This window comes from Canis lupus, chromosome 10 (genome assembly GCF_011100685.1).
Source record: "Canis lupus familiaris isolate Mischka breed German Shepherd chromosome 10, alternate assembly UU_Cfam_GSD_1.0, whole genome shotgun sequence".
Lineage (NCBI taxonomy): Eukaryota > Metazoa > Chordata > Mammalia > Carnivora > Canidae > Canis > Canis lupus.
The window spans coordinates 33,461,271-33,483,187 of record NC_049231.1 but is presented as its reverse complement, the minus strand read 5'-3'; the positions used below and the strand labels follow the sequence as shown (position 1 = coordinate 33,483,187).

At 49.2% G+C, this 21,917-nt stretch overlaps 1 long non-coding RNA gene across 1 annotated transcript; it reads right to left on the bottom strand.

Annotated features, from left to right (window-relative positions):
- Window positions 1-1,832: 1,832 nt before the first annotated feature.
- LOC119873764 lies at window positions 1,833-7,104 on the bottom strand. Its single transcript, XR_005365185.1, has 3 exons — window positions 6,926-7,104; window positions 6,349-6,491; window positions 1,833-2,977 (listed from the first exon to the last, which is right to left on the bottom strand). It is a non-coding gene; the product is annotated as an uncharacterized LOC119873764 (long non-coding RNA).
- Window positions 7,105-21,917: the final 14,813 nt, after the last annotated feature.

The following is a 21,917-nucleotide window of genomic DNA, read 5'->3' as shown; positions in this document are numbered from 1 at the left end:
TATTTTAAGAGTATTAGTAGTTATCACTGGTCAAGTTGACTAAGGGAGATGTCCCCCCACACACGTACAAGAGCTGTTGTCTGTTTGGCAACACATTCTAGGAGCTGGCCATCATCTGCAGGAGAAGGCAGTCCATCCACAAGTCGGCCCAAGTCTGCAGCCCATGGCCATTCCCCATAGCCACACACCCTCCCAATGTCATCTAATTTCTACCCTCTTCTCCCCAAACTGAGTCACAGCTAGTTCTCTCTCCTTATGTTCCACTGACTCAAACATTTTAGCAAAACCCCACACTCAGACTGATGTAGAAAATTTGCCTTTACTGAGCGAATGCACACTGTGAGCTCTGCAAGACGCTGTCCAGACCGCAGCTGCCTCTAGACCCTGGTCTCACAGAGCATCTCATGGGCTGTGCTTCTAGAAATGCTTCCTTGGAGTCTCTCCCTCAGAAGTGATGGTGCAGGTGGAATCTGGATGGTTTTTAGCCCAGTGGGTTTCCTGTGAGTGAGGTCGAAGTCAGGGACCAGGTTCCTAAGCAGCCTCAACTCTGGTCACGGGTCCTGTGCGTCCTGAGCAAATCCTCAAAACTCCTCCTCCTGAGACCTTTGATGTGCCAGCTGTGAAATAAACAGGGTGTTCTAGAAGCTGATCTTTGGCATTCCCAACTAGAGCTTAAGCAATGATGTAATCCAAGGTTATTTCATAGAAACTTCAGTTCTAAAGTCTGTCTGGATTGGAATTCAGGCTCAAGCACGTATTGTGTGACCTTGGACAGGCTACTTAACCTCTCTGTTCCTCAGTTTCCTCATATGTCAAATGGGGTTAAAACCATAGGACCTAATTTAAAGGATGAAATAATTAGAGCAATGCCGGACACATTTAAGTGCTTGATAAATGTTATCACTATTGGCTTTAGCCTGGTCACAGAGTGATGCCCAAGAAGGTGCAAAGCCCCAAATGCCTTGGTTCTGGAGGGAGCTGACCTCTGGCCCACAAGTTTCTTTCCCCCCTCCCCTTCTCTCCTCCCTCTTCCACTCCATTCCTCCCCACCTCCAGGGGCCCCCCACCCAGGTCCCTCCCACGCCCCCAGTCTAAATCCCCTCAGGAGGGGTCTCAGAGGAGCCTAGATGGGAGCTACCTTGCCTGAGGGTGGAGAGGCCAGCTTCCCACACCTGGGTTGGCCTCACAGGGACCCGTTGGTTGACACCAAGTAGAGGGCGGCAGCAGGGTCACCGCAGGTTGAACAGTGGCCAGCAGGTTCATGGGCCCCCTCCCCCGCTGGACTGCAGCCTCCGCCCTGCACGCCCCCTAGGGAAGGCAGGGTCCTCCTGTTGCCCTGGGCCTGGCTGCCCACAACTGCCCCAGGCCGGCCTCACAGCTGTGACGGGGTGTGTGTGTGTGTGTGTGTGTGTGTGAAGGCAGGGGGAGAAGGGGTAAAGAGGGGGCTGAAGGCAAGGGGAGGAGGGGTGAGGGGGGCGCTGGTGGTGGTGAAGGCAGGGGTGAGGCTAGGGCTCCTGCCAGGCCCTTCCCAGATGCCAGAGCCAAGTGCTGGGGAGGGAGACAGGTGCGCTCAGACACGGCCACCCTGTGCCGTCTGTGCAGCCTGGGTCACCCAGCCCTCCGGGCCCCGCCCTCCCGGTCCCCCCAACCCTCCCGGGCACCCCAGTCTGGCCCTCCCAGGGCCCCGCCCTCCCAGCGCTCGTTGCGACCTGGAGACGAAATACGTGCAAAACCGTGAGGAGAACGTAAGCTGGTGCTAAGGCCGCACTGCTTCTCAGAGACTCGTATTCATCTTTTTATTTATTGGAGAAACGGAGAGCATGAGAGAGAGAGCGAGCGTGGGAGAGAGAGAGAGCATGGGACCGAGCAAGCATGAGAGACAGCAAGCGGAGGAGAGAGAGAGAGAGAGAGAGAGCCCGGGAGGGCAGAAGGGCCGAGGCAGAGGGAGCAGCAGATGCCCCGCTTAGCAGGTCGCCCAACGCGCGACTGGATCCCAGGACGCCAGGTCATGCCCAGAGCTGAAGGCAGACGCTTCACCGACGGAGCCCCCAGGTACCCTCATCTTTATTATTCTCACAGTAGCTCCTTGGTTGGGCACAACAACCCTCTGAGGTAGAATCCGGCTTGCATCCTGCCAGTGAGAGCCCCAGGGCCGGGAGCTCACAGGCCGAGGCTGGGGAGAGGCAGCTGCGCCCCGAAGCCCAGGCTGCTGCATGGTCCCCTCCAGGCCAGGCGGCCGCCAGGTCCTCTACTCGCCCATCTGGGGGTGCACAAGGGCTGCGGAGCTGGCAGCTCAGCCAGACTCTGGGGCACAGGGCCCCGGCCGCAGGGTCAGGGACACATTAGGAAGGGACCCACATCATGCGTGTCCCGGGCAGAGCAGGGCCTGTGCCCCAGGCAGGGACAGACCAAACCCACAGGAGCGAGGGGCCAGAAGTCCAAGGTGAGACGAACCCCGAGTGGTGCCCCAGGGGCAGTCAGGCCACAGGAGGCGGTGAAATTCCCCTGTGGCCTAATGAAGAGTGCACCAAATGAGTGATTCAGTTCTTCGGTCACACGGGCCTGGGGCCCAACGACCAGCGCAGCGGGCGGCTACCCTCCCGGGTGGCACAGACACACGGCATCCTCATCTCGCAGGATCTCCTGCTTGAGGGGACGGGGACCAACGCCGGGAGCTCTGGGCCTTCAGACACTGAGAGGCTTCCCGTACACGCGGCTTTGCAGCTGGGACAGAGGAAGAGGGGAAAGCTGGGGGTGAGGAAGGCTGGGGGAAGGGCAGAAAGTGCGCCGAAGTGGAGGGAAGAGCACCTGTAAAAAACCCATCCCATGCAGGGAGGGAACCGTGAGACCAGAAGGCAAAGACATGGAGTACAGGGTCTCCAGGGGCTGGTTCCCTGGGTTTGAATCCCAGCCCAAGTCTTCCCGCTGTGTGCTGTCAGACAAGTTCCTTGACTTCTCTGGGCCTTACTTTCCTCACCTGCAAAGCAAGGGAAATAATAGTACCTCCTTCCCAGGGTTATCCCAAGGATTGAAAGAGCCTGGCACACATTTAGCACTGTGTGTATGTATTTGCCATTATTATTCCCAGCACAAGATGCGGGAAGTCAAGCCATGCAGGCCTGTGGGCCATGGGAAGAGTGTTGGTCCATGTCCTAACGGCAAAGGGAAGCCTGAAACGTGAGGGCAGAAGGTAACTGTGGGCAGTGAAGAATCATAGTCCATGTGAAGGGGGCGACAGCCACCACTCAACGCCTGCCTGGCACGGGAATGTCAGACAATATTGCCAGGCCTTAGAATTTTCCAAAAGAGGCCAGAAATCCAGATTTTTGTATGTTAAAATTTTCCTCACTTTTTAAAAGTAGGCCTCTGGCTCCCAAATTTTTAAATGTCTTGAGGGACAAACCAACCACCTGCTAGGACATCCAGTCCACCCACAATCTGCAGATCCCCAAACCTCAATAAGCCAAAGTCTCTAACTAAAGCCACATCACCTGGCGAGCCAGCTGGCTCCAGGAAGAAGTCAATAGATTGCCTAGAACAAAAGTGGTACATCAAAAGAGTTGCCAAATGAAATCTGAACCAAATTGCTACACGATGGGGCCGGAGGCCCTCGGGGCCTGAATAAAAGGACCCAGCAGTAAAAATGTGTTCAAGCTGCACAGGCTTTTTATTTTTTAACCCTTTGGTGAAAAAAAAAAAAAAAAGAAAATATATGAAAGCCAATATTCTCTTCCCTCAGAGGTTGTTCAATTAATGTATGATCAGCCTCTCCATTGAGGGCATTTGCCCTTCTATTCAAAAAATATAGGGAGCAGGTGTTCATTCGGGAGGTCTGCGGTCCACGCCATTTCCTGGTGCCTGGCTATAAAACAAAACCACTTACTCAGGACATAGCATTGGGTGGGAGAAAGAGAAGGAATAAAAAGAAAAGACTGGTGTGATGAATGAAAATTCGAATGAAAGCTTTAGGCTTGAGCAAGAATCAGGTATTTTAGGTTCTCATTCTGGAGATCTTAACCTTCATTAACCATTGCTTTTCAGTTCAAGTTTTTCTTCCAAAAATATTGAATATCTAATGTATACTAGGGAGTGGGATACAGACCCTGGCCTTGTCCTGAGATAATTTACGGTCAAGGAGTTGGTGACTCCATTCCTTCAGAGGAAGGGAGAGACACAGCTAAGCACGTGTTCGGAATGGTAAAACCTTTGTAACAAAGAGAATAAAGAAAAATCTGACTGTCTTTCACTTCTAATTAAGTCCCTCCCTCCCCGTGCAATCCCTCCGTCAGGAAAGAAAGACAGGCATTCGGCTCCTCAGGGAATACCTTACGAACACAGGGAAAGTGGAAACTGTCTCTGAAGAAAGAAGCTTCTAGCACTTCCTGCAAGGGTCAAACCAGGGGAGCATCAATGTAAAAATGATAGATTGCTCTGTACGAGGGGTGGGAGTTTTGTAGGGTGAAGTGTGCCAGTGTGGGCTGCACTGCATCAGGCTGGAGATGGAGCTGAGGCTAAGGGCTGCCAGCCTCCTTGCCATCCTGTCCCCCTCACCCTCAGCGCCCTGTAGATGATGGATGGGTGGGTGATGGGCAGCCAGCCCTATGGGCCTGCTCCTCCGGGTCCAGCTCTGAGAGAAGAGGACAAAGGGTTGTGATATGAGACACGCACAGCATGTTTCCATGTCTGAGGAGAGGGCCATCCAAATCAGATTAGGGCAGACTTAGGGCTCCCGGGTGGCTCAGTGGTTGAGCATTTGCCTTTGGCTCAGGTCGTGATCCTGGGGTCCTGGGATTGAGTCCCACATCGGGCTCCCCACAGGGAGCCTGCTTCTCCCACTTCCTGTGTCTCTGCCTCTCTCTGTGTCTTTCATGAATAAATAAATACAATCTTTAAAAAAAAAAGGATTAAAAAAAAAAAAGGATTAGGGCAGACTTACTAACCTGTGGTCTGTAGATTGAAATAAGGGGCTCCATGAATTTGGATGAGATAAAAAAATCTATCTTGATTTTCACTAACCTGTAACTGAAATGAAGCAAGCCTTTCTATTACGAGTATAGGCAACAAACCACAGGGGGATTAGCAGTACCTGTGCCCTTGTTACAAACTGGAATCACAGATATTCTCATATCACATTTCATTTGTGGCAGAAACCTTGAAAGAATGTCCATGTGCATCATTACATCAAAATTTACTGCCGGATCTTATTATGTAATTCATTCAAAGAGAAGCACATATATACAACTAGATCACTAATTCATTTTTTTCAATCAATTCCAAGGGGAAAAAAAAAGATTAATAGCCCCCTGGACTAGAGGATTCAGGTCCATCTTTGGAAGACCTGGTTACTTAAATTTAAAGGGCATGAATTTGGGGCTCTGGGTGGCTCGGTCAGTTAAGCATCTGCCTTCATCTCAGGTCATGATCCTGGGGTCCTGGGATAGAGCCCTGCATCGGACTCCATGCCCAGTGGGAGCCTGCTTCTCCCTCTCCCTCTACCACTTCCCCTGCTTGTGCATTCTCTCTCTGTCAAATAAATAAATAAAATCTTTAAAAAGAAAGAAGAAAGAAAGAAACTGAATTAATTTTAAAGGCAGGCAAAGAACAGGGGTAGGGGGAAGGCTAGGAAATAGCATTTGGGAACACACACACTTTTCAGACACTGTAACTGCTTGGTGGGGAAAGTCAGGGGGCTTGGAGGTTGAAAGTGTGACTGGAAGCCCCTTCAGCTTGGGCCTCACCATCACAGAAGGCCCCCCAATTCAGGCTCCTGATCCTAATCATCGAATGAGAGTGTGTGACCATGGAACTTTTCACCCATGTGTTGAAAGTGTTAATTAACCAAAACATCAAAAATACACCACAATTCTCCCAATCGTATCCTGACATGTCTTCATTTTTCTTCGAGGCACCTCTCTTAACCACTGAGGGAACAAAGTTGGCCAAGAGGGAAGGATTGTCCTTCCCACTGGAGGTGGGTAAGGACATAAGGTCAGCAAAGTGAGCAAGGGCCAGATAAAAAAGTTGGGATTTGAGCCTGCAAAATCTGGGGATTTTTTTTTTTTTTTTAGGTTTTTTTTTTTTTAATGTCATGTAAGTGGCATAACCAATATACCACTCATTTGCTGACTTCTCTGCCAACACCCATCCCTTTTTACTCCTCACAAGAGCAGCTCAGATCCCTTGGAGAACCACCCCTCTACAACTCTTAGAGGTAGGGAGAAATGCATGTGACCCAGAACTGGCCAATCAGATCACAGGATCACACACAGGGATTGATTTAGATGTAAGCCCATCACGATAATTTCATTCCTCTGATGTACAGAGATTGTTTCAGGGATAGATACTCACCTATGATGGTCCAGTCGGAGTAAATCTTTGGATGAGTACCAGCACCACTGGTAAAGGAATGTCTTTACTAGGCTGGATTAGACCCAGGAAGGGTTAAGCCTCGAGTAGGTAGCAAATGTAGTTATCTTGCCTCCATATAAAGCCTGAGAATAAAGCCAAAGATAGGTGAGTGGAGTCAGGAGATGGAGAGAGGTAGGATCCCGATAATAGCACAGCACCTCTGGATAAAGCTGGGCCAAATCTCTTCTGGGCTTTCCCATTAAATAGACTAATAAATTCCTTTTTTGTTTGTTTCTTTGTTTGTTTGTGTCTCATGCCTGCTGAGGTGGGTTTTCTGGAAACTGCAACCAAAAGAGCCCTAACAAATACAAGCAGATCTGATTTTAGAGTGGGCATGCCATGTGCCGAGAGAGGAATGATCAAGATGACGCTGCCTTGAAGGGAAGAGGACCCAGACTTCCAAGTTGGAGGCTACTAATCCACTTTCCCTGGGCCGGGGTTGGGGGGAGGGGGCCCTACCACACTAGACAGCCCCAGCTTCCAATGGCCTACAATTAACACTTTACTTGTCACTCACATTGCTGGCTACAGGCTGACTCTGGCCCTGCGGCTGCATGCCAAATATCTTCCTCATTCCAGGGTCCAGGCTGGGGAGCAGCTCCTAACTCAGTTTCATGGCAGAAAGTGACAGAACAGTAACTGAACCACACAGTGGCTCTTAAAGCCTCTGCCCAGGGGTGTCCTATCATATATGCCCAAACTCCATTGGCCAAAGCAAGTTTATGGCCAATTCCAACATCAGTGGAAGAAGAACTGGAATCTGTGTGGCAGTGGGCGGGGATGGATAATCCTCTTACGAGAAAGGCAGTGACTAATTGGAACAATAATAGGATGCACTGCCAAGACTTTGGGGTGATTTGATTCAAGCACCTCATTTTGCAAAGAGGACACCAAGGCCTGGATTAATTCAGTGACTCGCTCACAGTCACAAGGTTTGCCAGTGGGCAAGCAGGGATGAGGACCTGGGTCTCCTGGCTCCCAGACTAGAGCTCCCCACACCAGGGCCCCTACTGCTCCCCTGAAGTTCCATTTTGGCAAGTGAGGACAGATTGTCCACAGTCCGCTGTTTGTCTGCCCCCATTCACTCACACGGTACGTTTCCCAGCACAGAGAGCTGGGTGGCAGCCAGGGTGACAGAGGAAAGTCTCTAGAATCTTTATATTTGAGCTTGTTTCTCCCTGGCATCCAGTAAGAACATAAAGCTGGTTCAAGATGATCAAACAGAGCCGTGGAAGCAAACGCAAGAAATTATGATTCTGTAACATTTGGGGACCTGTGGATTTAGATTTGGAACTGGGGATTTGGGGCTCCTTCTTTGTATTCTGATTTTTTTAATCGGCTCTTAATCCCACAGAGAAGGTTAACAGTATCTAGAGGGTAGCAGAGGCTGGTAGATCTGATACACATGTAACCTTTATTATATTATAGTCTGGTAATTGGGAATTCTTTAAAATATTTCTCAGGTGACATGCTTCTCTTCCCTCTCTATCCCCTTTTTCTAGCACTCCTGAGAATACACAAAATATGAAAGAAGCCCTGTTATCACACCAATATTTGATCAGCCAAATATGCTAAAATATTTTTCAAACACTAAGTGTATAAACTGATGACAGATGCTAAGAATTTTGGAGAAGTCACAGTCCGGAAAACCCATTCTCCTCAGTGCAACCGGACCTGGGCAGGGCATTTGGGTTTGTGCTCAGCCTCCCAATGTCCTGAGATGCCACTGAACCCAAGTGACTTGCATCCTGTCCCAGAACCACTTCTAGCAGAAATTCCCTCTGTGGAGTCAGGGGCCCTAGGTGCCCCAGGCTAATTGTTGGAGCCAGGCAGGAACCTTCTCTAGCCTCTCTAACTAGGTCTCTAAGTCTCTCATCCAGAAAGATGGTGGACTAGGCTGCCAGAAATGGTTACTATTACAACTGAGGAAATAGATGAATACCCCTCACTGGCCCTCGCGTGCCCTCTCCCCTAACTCCCTCTTCCTACCCTCACCCCTGTGGCCTTACTGTCTCTATATTCTTTTCTCCCAGACATGCCATTGATTCTCCAAGGGGCTCTCTTTACCAATATCTCACTAACTAGTACATTAGCTTATCCCACCCTCAAGATAAACTCTGTGTGGTAGATGCTATCATCTTCATTATGCAGATGAGGAAAGTGCGTCTCGGAGAAGAAAATGATGAATTTCGGCCGTATGGTTGCAGACCCAGCATTTGAAACCACATCTGCCAAACTCCAAAGCCACAGATGCTGAAATTCACTCATTCTCAAATATGATAGGACACCTACCATGTCCAGGTCCCACGTGAGACTGGAAATAAATGGTGGATAAGACCACGTCTCTGTGTAACTTATTCAAAATTCACTCAACAGATATTGTCTGAGCTCCTGCTGTGTGCCTGAGCCAGAGTAGTTTATAATTACTAGTAAATGCAGAAAAATTCACATGCAATGAAGCGATGTGATTTGCTAAGTGCTACAGTGCTAGTGAATAGATAGGTGGGAACAGAGAGAATGAATGAGACACAGTTTCTTTTTTTTTTTAAGATTTTATTTATTTATTCATGAGAGACCCAGAGAGAGAGAGAAAGAGAGAGAGAGACACAGGCAGAGGGCAAAGCAAGCTCCATGCAGGGAGCCTGACGTGGGACTCGATCCCGAGTCTCCAGGATCACACCCTGGGCTGAAGGCAGCGCTAAACTGCTGAGCCACCCAGGCTCCCCGAGACACAGTTTCTATCACTTGTCTTCTGCAGGCTTTAACAAACCTTGGAATAAGCTTACCTAGCCCCACTCTCTGTAAATCTAATTATCTCCTTACTTAATAGCTCATCAAAAGCAGGGACCTGCAGGGAGTTCGGCTCTACTGGCCTTTGGCCTATTCTGTGCAGCTACAGAGCAATGCACCTGAGCAGGGCCTTAAGCCAGAATCAATTTCTGTCTAAGAAGCCAGGCTGTGTACTCACAGCTCCGTAATGAAGGACGCTGGGAAAGAGCCTGAGATGGTGCTGGAGCAGTCCGGAGCTCACTCTGCAGTCAATTACTGATGATGAGTGAAAAATGAGGTCAGCTCCCGACAGCGGGGCCCAGGAGAAGCAGCGAAATACCACAGAACCCCCGTTCTCCGTGGTCCCCAGGACACAGCACCTAAAAATAGACACACAATACCACTGGATCTGCTAGATATTTCACAACTGCTGGCCCAGCACAAAATGTTTGGCTTTGGCCAAGTCAGGATGCAATGAAAACCAGCCGGGACGCTAAGCATGACCAAGATGAACATTCACCAGGACGACAGCAATCCCTCTGTCCATCGGGCCTGGACCATGAGGCTACATTATCCAGCACCCTAAGTCCCTGTTCAACTTGCTGTGCAACTTACAGAAAACTCGCCTCGAACGCCAGGGACTTTCTAAAACACTTCATCTCGGGGACATGGGGGGAGAGATACTTGTGGAAGTTTGCCCTGAGAATTAGAAAATGAGTGAGAAAGGTCCATGATTTCTGTGTAAGGGGAAACACAACTGCAAGCATGGGATGTGGGTGGGATGGGATAAGAAAACATTTTAAAGAGAAAATAATTACAAACACATGAGAAGGAGAAAGGGCATGGCCCAGGCTAGAAATGTGCAGGAAAAGAAAATGAAAACAAGAAAAGATTTGGCATGATAGTTGTGGGTTTCAAACAAATTTTGAAGTTGACAATTCTACTCTACTGGCAAATACCTATTTCTATACTTTATGAGATAGTATTTACTGAGGACCCAGCTTGTGCTGGAAGCTGCTTTCAGCCTTGCACATGTATCATTCAATCTCACCCTCACAGCAGCTCTGTGGGGCAGACACTCATGTTATTCCCATATTTTTTTAAGATTTTATTTATTTATTCATGAGAAACACAAAGAGAGGCAGAGACACGGGCAGAGGGAGAAGCAGGCTCCCTGCGGGGAGCCTGATGCAACTCAATACGAGGACCCAGGGATCACGGACTGAGCCAAAGGCAGATGCTCAATCGCTGAGCCACCCAGGTGCCCCCCCATTTTTTAGATGAGGAAATCAATTTGCACCCTTTAAATCTTGAAAAGATCTTAGCAATCATCTTAACCAGTGGTTACTAAACTGGCTTGGGCATCAGAATGACCTAGGAAACCCTACAGCATGTGGGGTCCTGTTCTAGACACCACCACCCCCAATCAGAATGGGGGTAGGAGCAGGTCCAGAAATCTGCGGCTACAGAGCACCCCAAATGATTCTCATGAACAGCCTGCTCTGGAATCCACTCATCAATCCAACCAACTTCTTTGTTTTCTCAGACTAGAAAAGTGAAGTCCAGAGTGTTCTAGAGATGTGCCCGACGTAACAAGTCCTCTGGCAGCAGAGCCAGGACTAGACCCAGAGTCCATAATATGGCACCCTTGCCAACATATTATACATTTCTCCCTGGAGTCCTAAGTGGGGAGAAGGTAGTTTCTTTATCTCCCACCAAATCCCTACAGTCAACATCGCACCCAACTCTTGCCTACACCCTTCAACTGAACTCAGTGCAATTAAATAAAGTTTCACTGAGCAGCCACTATGAGCCACATACTATATTGGTGCTAGGATTCCCTGATGAACAAGACCCATAACAAGCCCTCACAGAGCTTACAGAAAAAAACATCTTTAAAAATGTCACAGCTGACTGAATAAACTGGAATCAGTTGAAAGCAATTCTACTTTCTCATCATTGTCCCTCCCAACCTGCTCCATCTTCCTATTCCCTGAAAATCTTAGTCACCTTAGTTGGAATCTACAGCTATTTCTGGTCACTCTCAGTGTCAAAGGACAGCATCATGTTTTAGATAATCTATAAAGTCCCATCTGGTCTAATGACAAAGCCCTAACCTTTCAGCCAGTTAAAAATTTCTTGCCACTGTGGATCTGGGACTGGCTCGGGCCAGGAAGCTGCAGTGGAGAAGGGGATTGTGGGACTCCTTTGCTGGTTCTTGCCTTTCTCCCTAGTTCACTGTGCTCTTCTAGGCTCCTCTGGGCCAGGGGCAAGGGGCTTAGGAATCAGTACACAAGGATGGAAGAGGTTAAGAGGTGAAGTCTTTGGAGCCAGGGTCGTCTCTACGGGCTGAATGTCCTCATTAATGTCAAGGTCCAAACACTGTTTCTTTCTCTGCCGAGGACTTCCACCCTACCCCCTTCTGCCAGGGGCCTCTTGCAATCCCCTAGTGTAGGCCGTACCTCCCCCAGCTGACCTCTCAAGTCCTGGCTGCCAGCTCTCTATCCTATTCACACATCATTTCTTGGGGGTCACCTTGTGCTTCACAAGGGATCTTTCAAATGGGAACCCTTTTCAAAACGATTCAAGTCTGGGTCTCCTTCTTGGGACCATATCCTGGCCTCCGTGGCCATAGGGAGGATCATTCATGCCAAGATGTGGTCCATCTTCCTACCTTTGTCTGCAAGGCAGCTCGAGTTGGTCCCTTTCTCTAGACTCTCCTGCATGAGTTGTGCACCAGTCACTATGTCTCTTCAATGCCAGGGGTTTTTCCAAATGATTCTCGGAAATCCTCCTCATCTAGCTTGGAGGAAGGGGAGAGAAGCATGTTCCTCCTTTCCCTCACTCTGACTATGTTCTCTCCAACATCTTTCAATTGATCCTCCCCACCCCACCCCATTGTATGTCCTCCACATGGGTGATGAGCTAAGAGTTTTTTTTCAAGAAAAACTAATTTCACGATCTCTTAGCATGAACTACACAGATGGTCTCAACCTTTAGGTACTTTGCCAAAACACCAAAAGTCAAACTTAATATCCTGTTACACAAGCAATTACAAATTCAAGGAACATAAAAGCAAGGGCATTTGGGGCCAGCCCACTTTACCCAGTCCCCAGGTGAAGTACCAAGTCCCTGCTTTTCTAGAGCCTTTCCAGAGAGCAAATGAGTAGCTCTTTGCTGTAGCTCACAATTCACCCATCTCACTCCACCATATTATTTTCTACTTTCTCTGCACCCAACACAGGATCTGATTCTTGGTGTAGACTCAGTAAATAATCACTGGATAAATGATGGCATAAACGCATCCTCTCTGTTTGTGTACTGCTGTACCCAGCTCCAGGTCTGGTGCCTAGAGCTGAACATGCCCACAAATATTTGTTGATTGATTGACCAACTGAATAAATTCTTTTTTAGCTCTGTGCTCAGTGATGGGGATCAGGGGTGGTTGGGCAAATGATACACAAATGAAATCATCCTCCTGGATAAAAGTTGTCACAACTCTTAATTCTGAAGTCTCTGTTCTTTCTTGCGGCCATCACCACCAAAAATCATTTTGAAAAGCCTCACCAAACCCAAGCCCTGCCACATTCTTGGACTGACCCCTGAAATACTGGGGGGTCCAGTGAGCAAAGCGAGGAGGAACTGAACATGTCATCTGTGGCCTTCATGCTACAACTATTTTTCCAAGCCAGACTCAGAGGCCCCATCTTGAAGCAAGCCAACACTCATAAAAAAGCAGACTTAGCATTCTCGAGCCACTACTTTAATAAAACAATAATAATAATGAGTTGAAAGAATGACTGCTTATAAGCCATTATTTATGAGCCCTGGGGCCAGCCAGGCAACTTTGGTGTAAAACCTTCTAGGCGTCACATGTGACAGGAAAAGATGAGATGTGAATAGAGCCAGAAAAGGAAGCCCATTGGGCTGTCTCGGTGTTGGCCTTTCCTGACTCTGCTGGACGCGCTGGTCCCAACCGGAGCCACATGGCAGCCCACTTTCCCTAACCTGTTTTTAATCACCCACTGAGATTCTAAGGAGCACTTCCTACCCATCAGGTGCACTGTTAAAGTGGGCACAGGGAGAAGCAGGGAGAGGCCCAGAGGAAAGAGAATGTCAGAGTATGCAACTTGAGTGTATTTTGAAATGAAACAAGATAAGCCATGACGTTCAATTAAATAATAACTATAAAAGGCCCAGCCCGGGACCTGGCACAGGATTAAATGCTAAGAAGGCTCGAGTTCTCCTTCCTTCTGCTAATTACAGAGACGTTAGCCCTGGCAATGCCCGTTCCCAGACTGTGCCGAATACAGAGTATAGGATTTTCAAATGCTGCATTTTCATCCCAATCAGAGCTAACATTCAGCCGGTATGCCCGGTAACACTATACCAGTTTTTATAGGAAGTATCCCTTCCAACTGGATCATGCCTATGCCCTCTGGTTATGAAATATTTGGAACATTACAACTGGCTTCAAATATTCATTTATTTAATACATAAACTTTGAGTCCCTACTATATGCCAGAACTCGATCAAACAGCAGAGAAAGACTGAGTGGGAAAAAAAATTGAAAATGTCCTCTCTCCTTATGGCACTTACATTCCAGTGGGAGAGACAAATTAAAAAGTAGTAAAATAGGCAGTTCGTTAGGCAGTGATAAATGCTATGAAGAAAAAGTAGGAGAAGCATAGCAAGTACAGGACCGCAATTTCTGAAATTTTTATTTACATATACACACATAAGGAAAGGTGAGCAAGTCATAAGAGTTCAGCTCAACACATTTTCTTCAAGGGAACATACCCATGTAGCCTGCACCCACATGGAGACACAGAAAATGACAAGCACCTATGAGGTCCCGGTCATCAGAGCCAACTTCCCTGAGACTGGCAGTCGAGGGGGACGTGGCCTGAGTATTTCCAGCTCTCCACCTCCTGGATATGAAGTAAAGCTGTGCCTCTCTGCTCCCTGTCAGATGCAAGCATGGCTTTGCTCCGGCCCTTGCTACGGGAGTGGAAGTGATGAGTGTTGCTTCTCTGAAGCCCCTGCCACCCATTGGGGTTGGAGGAATCTGTGTTGCCAAGGAGCCTCTGTCAGCCTGGGTCCCCAAGGACTCCTGAGCTAACCTTGCTGACCTTCGGTGGGCCTGCAGCAGGACAACAAACAAACTGCTGTTGGGCAAACGGGTAAACCAGACTGTGATCAGGGGCTGGTTTGTTACCTCAGCATAACTAACCCAACCTAACTGATAATGGAGGTGACCTCTCTGGAGGCCATTCGGGAGACACAGGAACGAGGCTTCAGGGAAACGGGCGAGAGCGAGCTGCGGACAGCAAATTCAAAGAACCAAGAACCAGGCTATGAGTGAGAAGCCAGGAACAGTGTCTCAGGATGGAATCCCCCAGAAGCAAAACTTTGAGATAAGGCTGGATGTAAGGGATTTATTTGCTAGTTGATCCCAGAAACAGAGAAAAGAGAGAGCGAGTGAGACAGGGAAGGAGAGGAAGACATTATAGGGAGGGGTCCTTGGTGAGCAGGTTGCCCCTGGGGGCTCTGCTCCACCGGGAACCTCTGTGAGGTGGTGCAGAAGACGCCCCAGAGCTGCTCCCTGGGGAGGAGGAGGCTGAGGTGCTAATTCCTCAACATTGGCCAGTGGCAGAGGCTGGTCCCCGTGTTCACCCTCCAGCGAGCCAGCAGGCAGGGGGCCTCAGGTCTGAGGTGGGATGAGAAGCGAGAGGGGCAGGGGCTCAGTGGTTGAGCGCCTGCCTTGGGCTCAGGTCCTGGTCCTGGGGTCCTGGGATGGAGCCCTGCATAGAGCTTCCTGCTCTGTGGGGAGGCTGCTTCTCCCGCTGCCTCTGCTGCTCCCCACACTTTACGTTCTCGCTCTCTCTTTCTCCCTCTCTCTGTCAAAAAAAATAAACAAATAAAATCTTAAGAAAAGAAAAGAAAAGCAACAAGGGCAGCAGGCAGGACACACACAGCGCCAGTGACAAAAAGCAAGGAAGTGGTACATGCAAGGCCACAGGTGTAAATCGCAGGAACCACTGGCAAATCCCCAGACTGCATCTCTCCAGGCCCCTCCAGGTTCTAGGACGAGGGAAGCGCCTCCAACCGCAGGAGCCCTCCCTGGGCTGCAGCACCTCGCGGCCTGCACAGGGGGAGGCGCAATGACACCCGCCCCCCCATCCTTCTGTGGCCCACCTCCGTCAGGATTCGCCCTGGGCCTGCCCCTCGTACTCGGTACTGGCCTCGTCCCACCACCGGCTCCCTCCAAGCCCCCCGCCCTGCAGCTCTGGCGGCTCCCCTCCAAGTCAACGAACACTTATTTAAGGCATGCAATGCAGCAAGCAAGCCGTAGATCATCAGACGGCGTCCTCCCATACACAGTGAAGCTCACTGGAGGGGGAAGGGGTAAAGACCAATTATTTTAAAAAGCACATGAATAAGAAGATCGAATAATAGTAAATGCAGTGAAACAAAAAAAGAACCGTGTTAGGTGACACAGAGTGATGGTTCCAAGTGTCAGCCTTGTAAGAACCAGGGCAGTGGGTTCTACGCAGAGAGGTAACAAGTGCAAAGGGCCTGAAGTAGGAGGAATCTGGAGCGAAGGTCAGGGTGCTGAAGCATACAAGCCAAGGGAGAGAGGTAGGAGATGTGCTTAGAAAGCAGGGGCAAGGTCATTGGGGGGCTTTTCTGGCCACAGGGACGATGCTGGTCTTTATCCTACCATCTTCAGTTCAGGTGACACCTCTCTGTGCACCCCACCCTATCCTGGGGCCACTTCTGCTAGCACCCCCTTCTTACTACAAATAAACCTTGATACAGAGGTCTGACAGTTGGAATGCTTCAGGTCTCAGTCGAGGCCTTACCTCTTCCTAGAGGCTGTGTGACTTTTCACAAGTTACTCAACCTCTCTGTGCCTAGAATGTCACCACAAATTTCTGCTCTTTTCTGAGTGGTATTGAATTAACTCAACCTTGCAGGTAAGTTAAGAGGAACAATACATTTTTCACACACACCCCACCCCCCAGAAAAGTGTTTCTTGAGTCCTTTCCTTTTACCACAATGATTGAGAATCTGAGGGTTTTTTTTTTTTTTTCAAGATTTTATTTATTTGAGGGAGCATGAGCAGGGAGAGGGGCAGAGGGAGAAGCAGACTTCCCACTGAGCCGGGAGTCCGATGTGGGGCAGGTTCCCAGGACCCCGGGATCATGCCCTGAGTGGAAGGCAGAAGCCTAACTGACTGAGCCCCCCAGGGTCCCCAAAAATCTAAGTTTTGAAGTCAGACAGCTCTGATGTCACATCTAGATTCACTGCATTCTCGTGCAATGTATTTAATCTCTCTGAGTCTTGGTCTTCTTAGTTCTAGAATGCAGCTCCTGTTCGGCCCTACTACTGAGGGTTTAGGGAACAATTTTGTGAAGTAAAGTCTTTAATCACTTACCATAGCTTTTGCATAGTGTAAAGCTCAACCAACAGTTTCTCTAGTTTTTTTAACCAATCCTCCTGATACTGTGTGGGCTTCAGCCATCTCACCGCATCCCCTTGAAGGAGGCTAAGATTGGCACTGCAAGGGGTGCCTGGGGGGCTCAAGGCATGACCCTGAGGTCCTGGGATAGAGTCCCGCACCAGGTTCCTCGCAGGAAGTCTGCTTCTCCCTCCGCCTGTGTCTCTGCCTCTCTCTCTCTGTGTCTGTCATGAATAAAATACAATAAAATAAAAAATAACAGCCCTTCTCTGCCTGCTGGCTGTCACGCTCCTACCTCTGACATTGAAGGGAGTGACCTGGCAGGTCAGCAGGTAGTTCAAGCTCTAGCAGAGGGGAGAAGTGTAAACACAGGGCTTCACTACCTGGGGACAGAAGTCACTGAACCCTCAGTAGACCAGAGCCTGATACACCGAAACTAAACCACCAGGAGCTTCAGATGCCACTCAGGATGCCCAGAGCCTGAAGAACGTCAAGGAACTAAAGATCTTTCCAACAAGTCTGCATTATGCTTTCCACCCTTACTCAGAACCAAAAGATTTCGTCCCAACCAGATCGAGACTGACTGGCGGAAAACGGGACCATCCACAGGAATTTAGCATAGCCCCAGGCTATTTTGCATCCAATGTGAAAAAGTGCTAAGGAAAAAAAAACACACAATAGCTTCCTTTCAAACCATCCCTGACAGGGTTATACTCATCCTCTGCAATTATCCTGTGTTATTGTTGGGCTCCTGTGTCTTTCTTTTTTTCTCCATAAACAATGTAATTTGTCTTTGCTTTTCAGAGAGTTCCTTGGAGAAAGTGCAAAAAAAAAAAAAAAGTTTGTTTTTCGGGATCTGTCCCCACGGTTTAAAATTGCTGGGCTCCAGGTTTTTCTGCGGGAAAGTTCCATCGACATTCTGGCACGCGGAGGGCTCTCGCCCGGCCCCTGGAGCCTGGTGTTTGGCAGCCGGGCAGGTCAGGGGCACACCTGTTGAAGACAGCCCTGGCTTGTGTTCGGCAAAAGCTGAGCTGCAAGGACAGGGAACCCGGGTGGGCGCTGGCCGGTGGGCAGAGCAGAAATGAGAGCTGGGGGCTCGGGCCGGGGGACCCGAAGCCCCAATGGGACACACCTGTTGGAAATGGCCTCACAAGGGACCCTCCAGACAGCTGGGCACTTCTGAGAGAAAATGTGCTTTAAAAACTCAGACCAAGAGGTGCCTGGGGAGCTCAGTGGCTGAGCGCCTGCCTTCAGCTCAGGTCGTGATGCCAGGGTCGGGATCCAGTCCCGGATCCCACTCCCTGCAGGGAGCCCGCTTCTCCCTCTGCCTATGTCTCTGCCTCTCTCTCTCTCGTCTCTCATGAAGAAATGAATAAAACCTTAGAAAAAAATAAACTCAGACCAAGAAAGAGTGAAAACAAAGAAGAGAAGAGTCTAGTGTGAGGGCAAAGGAGGGTGGGTTGGTGGAAGCAGGTGAAAAGGGGAACAGAGGAATGGGAGAGAGAGACAACAGGAGGGAGGAGGGGAGGGGAGAGAGAGAAACCATTAGTGGAGGGATGATACATATTTTACAGAATTCATGGCTGGGAAAAAGATTCAGCACCCCTCCCCAAACTCTGACATATTGCGAGAGATTCAGAGGTCCGTGTAGCTCAGTCTTCTATTCTCTGGGATATGGGGCAGGAGCAGCTGCCCCCTTCCTACCTCACCTCCATTGCAGATGCCAGGCTCAGCTGAGAGACCCCTGGAAGCTGCCCCCAGCCCCCTGCCTCACCACTGATAGGTGCCCACCCTCAGGAGCAGGCTTCCACACCCCCCAGAGTAAGCTCCTGGTCAGCTGAGGGGACTAAATGCCTGGTGGAGGATTTGGGACTCAGCTGGCTGGCAGCCAGGGAGTAGCTGGGGAGAGAGGCTTGAAAGGAGCATTGGAAGGAAATAAAGTTGGCAATCCTTGACTGGGTGAGTGACAGGAAAGGTAAAAAGTAGAAAACAGGAGAATCTTGTGATGTTCCACAAGGAAAAGAAAAGGATGAACAAAGAAGGGCTAGATACAGAGCCTTTAACCAAAACAGATTTCCCAACTTTATCCATCCCATTTTCATTCTGGAAAACATAGACCAGACATTTAAAAGGACAAACGTGATTCATAATCCTGCCATCAAGAGACATCTTTCAAAACAAATTTACTGAATATAATCGACACACATTAAGGGCATGTTTAAAATGTAACATTTATGGGACGCCTGGGTCGCTCATGAGTTAAGCGTCTGACTCTTGGTTTCAGCTCAGGCCATGGATCTCATGGTCATGAGATCCAACCCCAAGCTGAGCTCCGCACTGAGCACAGAGTCTGCTTGACATTCCTTCCCTCTCCCTCTGCCCCCGTCGCCCTGCTTGCATGTGCTCTCTCTCTCTCTCTCTCTCAAAATAGTCTTAAAAAAATAAAATGTACTGTTTAGTAGATTCTGGACATCTACACCCATGAAACCACCACCACAATCATGCAATGATCATATTCACCGTCCCACAAAGTTTCCTCCTCCCTGTTACAACCCCTCCCTTCCATCCCATCTTTTGGCTTATTAGCTATAACTCTATGTTGTACTTTAGTGGATGCTCTTAGGGTCTCTAACATACATCGGTAACTTACCACAGTCTTCCAGGTGGGGCTTTTTTCTTCACATACCTTAGCCTCTGTAATATATGCATGAATGTATAGACTCAACACATCTTAGTCGGTGCAGAGCAGGTGCCAGATACTGAGTGTTGAGGATGGAGTGCTCACCAAGACAGACAAGCTTATGTTCTAGGAGACACACCAGGCAAACAAATAATCATGTAATTACCATGGGTCATCAGACCTAAGATGGCACTGCTCATAAGTTGCACCATTATTTCACACAGCACTCAGCAAGAGAATTACTGGCAGGGAAGTGAAGGTCGATGGGCTTCTGGCATGAGTCTCGGGACTCTGTGGTGATTTTGGACTTGACCCTCAGAGCACAGGACACTATAGGTTTTAAGCGAAGAACTGATTGGATGTGTCTTGTTAAAACCTCACTCTGCCTTCCATATGAAGGACGGACTGGAGAAGCAAAGACCCCCATCAGGAGGCAATGACAAGGGTCTGGTCTGAGAGAAGGTGGTGGTTTGGACCATCAACATGGCAGTGGAGCAGAGGAACAGTTCTTGAGAAATATTAAATAAGATGCATCAGTCAGACTTGGTGACTGGATGTGGACCCCAAGTCAGGAAATGGGGTGAGAACTCATGTTTCTGACATGAGAAACTACATGGACGAAGAAGCCATGCACTCTTATAGAGTGCACTGGGGGAGGGATGGTCTCAGAGGAGTAAATAATGAGTGCCTTTGAGGGCCAGTGAATTTAATAAGCTTACACCTTTCATCAGTCTTGGTTGCAATCAACACAACGTGGCCCCAGCTTGGAGGATAGCTGGTGGCTCACCAGTTCATCAGAAAGACCGGACACCCAGTCCCTGAAAATATTCAGATGAGAGAGAAGCAAAATTCCTGTGAAAACCTCCTGCGATGTATGCTGCCCTGGCATCGGCACCCAGGACACCCGTCACCTCAACCCTGGACACTCACTTTCTTCAGTATCAATGTAAATAACCTCTGATTATCTCTGTACTTCAAAGACTTACAGCTCTAAGCACAGAGTTTATGACTGGCTGAGAATAGAAGAGAGAATATCTGTGCCTCGTCCCCGAAATAGAAAGGGTATTCCAATGCCGGGGGTCAGCTGTGAGGTCTTTACACAACAGGCAGAAACGTCGAGCAACCAGTTCACTAGAGCTGGACCAGAACTCAGGAGAGAAGTCCGGGCTGGAGACAAACCCTTGGTGTCCTCAGCTTAGGGAAGAGGAATGTCGAGCCCAGGAACAGACAGCACCCTGGGGCAGAAGATAGAAAAGGGGAGAGCACTACCCATGTCCAAGACCTTGGGTCTGGTCAAGGAAGAGGACACAGTGTGGAGTCCAGGAGGCCATGGCCGGAAGTGTGAAGTGATGTGGATGCCAAGGGAGGGAGGACTTTCCTTCCGGGATTTCTTTCTTCTCTGGACACAAATGCATATTTTAACAAATCTTAATGTGCTAAGCACTTTACTCTCCCCAAATGCTCTGTGAGGTAGGTCCTATCATAATCACCCCCATGTTATAGGTGAGGAACAGAGGCCACAGGAAGTTAGGTAACTTGGCCCGAGTTACACACCCAGACAGTCGAGCTATAGAGCCCACGTGCCTAGCCTTTGCATGGCTCCCACCCCCAGCAGCTCCAGGAAGTTCAAGGGGGGTACCAGAGAGGGAGGCAAGATGTCCACAGCCAACAGGTGAAGAACTAGGCACGGTAACAAGGGAGAAGGCTCACCTATCCCAATTTGAACTTTTCTGGCTGGCTTTGGGTGAGGCAGGCAGCATTCGAGGCCATGGAGATACATACAAGCCGGACTACCAAAACTACCCATCCATCTCTCAGTGACAAGCTAGACCCCGGTGTTCTCTTAATCTCACTGCCTTGGGCTTCCAGGACACCCGCTCAAGTGGCTCCAATAGAAAAAGCCCCTGCCCCAACCAGTGGGGAACCCTAGGACTCTGATGGGCCTTCCAAAGCATAATAAGGCAGGTTCAGAGGAGCTGGGCTAAGCCAGAAAAGGTTTTGCCTGTAGACTCCATGCTGCATCCCTGCCAAGGGGCACCCCAAAGCCACCACAGGCTCTGCAGCAAGCCATTTCTGGAAGGAATTTCCACCAAGAAACAAATAGACTCTGCTATTACAAAATGCAGAGATGGACAAACCACCAGCGTGTGGTGTTTGTAACTTCCATTGCTTCTTTGGGATTTTTTTTTTTTTTTTTTTTTTTTTATTATTCATTTATTATAGTCACACAGAGAGAGAGAGAGAGGCAGAGACACAGGCAGAGGGAGAAGCAGGCTCCATGCACCGGGAGCCTGATGTGGGATTCGATCCCGAGTCTCCAAGATCACGCCCTCGGCCAAAGGCAGGCGCTAAACCGCTGCGCCACCCAGGGATCCCTGCTTCTTTGGGATTACGCATTCACCCCAACAAGGGCAGGGCAGACTGTAACGCCGAATTCCAAACTACTTGGGATGGTTTGACATTCTGCCCATGCAGAGCACGTGACCCTAGGAGAGATGTCCTGAGGCTCCCCTACCAACCCTGCGGGATTCACTAAGACAGATTCGAGCCCCTACGAAACAGGTCCTCCCCACTGCGCACACCGCATCATGCCCT